We start from the raw sequence: 4,047 nt of genomic DNA, 5'->3' as shown, positions 1-4,047 counted from the left end.
AAATTCTTTTGGTGAAAGGGGCAAAGGTCTCGGCTTCTGAAACTGCTTCCTGTTAGCAAGGTGGTGAGGAAAACCTATTACACTGGAGGAGAAGATAGGTTGTGGGGGGGGCAGCAATGGGTATTTTTTGAACTTTACGCTCATCAGTATTGGCTCAAAGAGTAAATAATATACTCAATCAGTTGAATTTAGAAATCTGTCTTACTCAACGAGGAAGTAGAAGGGCAGGAGATTAAGTAAAGCAGGGTAGAGACTGACAGAATGGAGGATAGATCGGGGAGGTAGTAGAGAAAAACAAAACACTAGTGAGGTGGGAAAGGGTGAAAGGAGAGAGAGGACAAACAGGAGGAAGAATAGGATGGAGGGAAATACACAAGTATTAATCATAACTGTGAATGTGAATGGGATGTACTTTCCCATAAAATGGAAGTGAATAGCAAAGTGAATCAAAAACCAGAATCCTATAGCATGTTGCTTACAAGAAACACAGTTGGAACAGAAAAGTACACAGAGTAAAGGTAAGGGGCTGGAGCAGAATCTATTATGCTTCAGCTGAAGTTAAAAAAAAAAAGCAGGGCTAGCAATCCTGATCTTAGGGAAAGTAAAAGTAAAAATGGATCTTATCAAAAGAGATAAGGGGCAAAAAAGACAGATAAAGAAGGAAGCTACATCTTGCTAAAAGTACCATAGACAATGAAGCAATCAAATTAGAAGAGTTTTGTACACACAAAACCAATGCAAACAAGATTAGAAGGAAAGCAGAAAGCTGGGAAACAATCTTTACAGCAAGAGTCTCTGATAAAGGTTTCATTTCTCAAATATATAGAGAACTGAGTCAAACTTATGGGATTGCAAGCCATTCTCCAATTGATAGATGGTCAAAGGATATGAACAGGCAGTTTTCAGTTGAGAAAATCAAAGCTATCTATAGGCATATGAAGAAGTGCTCTAAATCACTTTGATTAGAGAGATGCAAATTAAAACAACGCTCAAATAACACCTCACTCCCAACAGATTGACTAATATGACCAAACAGGAACATGATAAATGTTGGAAAGATGTGGGAGAATAGGGACACTAATGCACCATTGGTGGAATTGAAAACTGATCCAACTATTCTGAAGAGTAATTTGAAACTATGCCCAATGGGCAACCAAACTGTGTATATCCTTTGAGCCAGTGTTACCACTAATAGGTCTGAATCCCAAAGGTATCATAAAAAAGGGGAAAGGACCTATACATGCAAAAATATTTATAGCAGCCCTATTCATGGTGGCAAACTATTGGAAACTGGGTGGATGCCAATCAATTAGGGAATAGCTGAGCAAGCTGTGGTGTATGAATATAATGGAATGCTATTGTGCAACAAGAAATGAGAACAGGCACATTTCAGAAAAAACTGGAAAGACTTGTACAAACTGATGCAAAGTAAAATGAGCAGAACCAGGAAAACATTACACAATATCAGCAACATCATGTGATGAGCAACTATGAATGACTCAGCTTTTCTCAGAAATACAATGATCCAAGACAAGTACAAAGGACTCATGAAGGAAAATGTTATCCATATCCGGATAAAGAACTGATAGACTCTGAATGCAGGTTGAAGAATACTTTTTTCACTCACTCTATTCTTTCTCATGCTTTTTTTCCTTTTGTTCTATTTCTTCTTCCACAACTGTGATGAATATGAAAATAGGTTTTACATGATAGCATATGTACAAACTATATCAAACTGCATACCTTTTTAGGCACACAGGAAGGGAAGGAGAGAGGGAGAAGAACTTGAAACTCAAAATCTCGTAAAAACGAATGCTAAAAATTTTCTTTATATGCAATTGTGGGGAAAAAACAAAATACTATTTAAAGCCAAAAAAGGGGGAGTTAACCATATGGTATGAGAATACAACATACAAAAAGAAGGTGAAAGAGGGAAGGTAGGGAAAGAAAAGATATGGTAGAGTCCTGCTAGTGGGAAATGACTCTACACTAGTTCATGTAAGTCATACATGAAGCATAGGAAGGTCTGAATTCTTTTTAAGTATTATTTCTCATATCACAATAACATTTTCTTATGTCTCTGTAGTGGCCATTCTTGAATCAATAGACATCTACTTTGTTTCCAGTTCTTTGCTACCATAAAAATGCTGCTGTAAATAATTTGGTGAATGAGACCTATTTTTTGTCTTGTTGTGCTTTGTATATGTATTTAATAGTGAGATCATTGAGTCAAAGGGCATGAAAAAATTTAGTTAATTTTTTTAAAGACATAGTTCTAAGTTTGATTAATTCATAACTCCAAAATTAATGTGCATGTGTGCCTATCTTTCCATGAACCTTCCAACATTGACTGTTTCCATCTTTTTTTTTTGTCTTTGCCAATTTTCTAGGTATGAGGTAAAAAATCAGAGTTATTTTAGTCTGAATTTTTAGTATTAGTGGTCTAGACTGAGCAATCTTCCATGTAGCTATTAATAGTTTGCAACTCTTCCTTTGTGAATTTTTTTGTTCATACCCTCTGACCTCAAATATAATATATATATATATATATACACACACACACACACACACATACACACACACATACACACACATATATACATATACATGTGTGCATATATATACATATATGGATAAGGATGTATCCTGTAATATAAATTTGTTAAAAGTAAATGACAAATTCAATTCAGCAAGTATATATTGAGTGTTCCAAAAATTTTACTGTAGGTTTAAGCCTTAATAACTTAATAAACATTTAGCATGATCTTAAAACTGCACTAAGATTTTTGGGACATCGTGTATAAAATAATGTGCTAGCTGCTGTAGCTATAGGAAGAAAAATTGAAAATGGCCCCAGCCCTCTGGGTGCTTACATTTAATGGGTGGGGGAGGGGGAGATACAAAATGTACAAATGAGTGAAATACAAGGTAATATGAGGAGGTAGAGTTAGAAAGTGGCAAGCTAAGGGAAAACTTCATAGAGGAACTAGCATCTGACTTAGGCCTTAACGAAAGGAAAGGATTCTGTTTTCATGTTTCCCTTTTACTACTTCTCAATTCAATGCTGAAAAATTCTTTTTCCTTTTTAATTGGATTTCATGTTTTGTATCTGGCATTATTTCTGCAGAATATTCTGATTTTTTCCACTTGTCTTCTCCATGAATCAGATTTTCCTTGTCCTATAAACTCATTTGGGTCCTTAACTTGGATGGGTCAAAGATCAGCTCTTCCTTAAAAGCCATAGCTTCTAACTATAATAACGATTGCAAATATTTCTTTTGTTGTTTTTAATTATTTCCCTCAAGATTGAGGAGGTAGCAGAATAGATGAGAAACCATCTCTGCAAATGAGCTATGCTTCAGGGAATAGCAAGACTTAAAATTTCATTGAGAATCAGTAAAACTCAAAAGTACTCCAGTGAATTCAGCAAGCACAGACTTCAGAGCTCAAGGGGGAAAAGACTCAAACTTCAAATAACTATGAAGTGAAGAAATAAACATGTACCCATGCCTACATCTGAGGTTTCATTGCTGATGTGTGAATACAATGTCTAAAAGGAAATATAAATTCCTTTGAGATTCACTTTTTGCAGCTCCTAATGGATTATAAATTAGGCCATTGCATTCTTAGGGAGCTCCTTTCATGCTCATTGCCCTTTGGAGCGATGCTTTCATCATTTGTGAAGTTTGTTATTACTGCCTACGTTTGAATCACAAAACTGGCACAAAGAAACTATCCAAGGTAAAGTCACATTTCCCTTCTTGATGCCCATCTAAAAAGCTCTTTTTCTTACTGTCCTTCATAGAAAAGCCAAAAACAAACAAACAAACAAAACAAACGCAAGAATGAGAAAGAAGGTTCAACTTTGTGATACGCATGTTCTAGGATAGACTCCCCAAGATTTCCCCCAAGATTCTCCTCCCTTCTTTCCTGATCACTTGTTTCTTCACAGCCATCTTCTCCAGGGGAAAAAAAAATCATAAAGCTAAAGAATCCCGTGCCACATTTTGATAACTGTGATATCTTTGGCAGGAGAAAGAGTCTTAA

The sequence above is a fragment of the Phascolarctos cinereus genome, unplaced genomic scaffold (assembly GCF_003287225.1).
Source record: "Phascolarctos cinereus isolate Bilbo 61053 unplaced genomic scaffold, phaCin_HiC Scaffold_3;HRSCAF=262, whole genome shotgun sequence".
NCBI lineage: Eukaryota > Metazoa > Chordata > Mammalia > Diprotodontia > Phascolarctidae > Phascolarctos > Phascolarctos cinereus.
Note: the sequence above shows the minus strand (reverse complement) of the source record.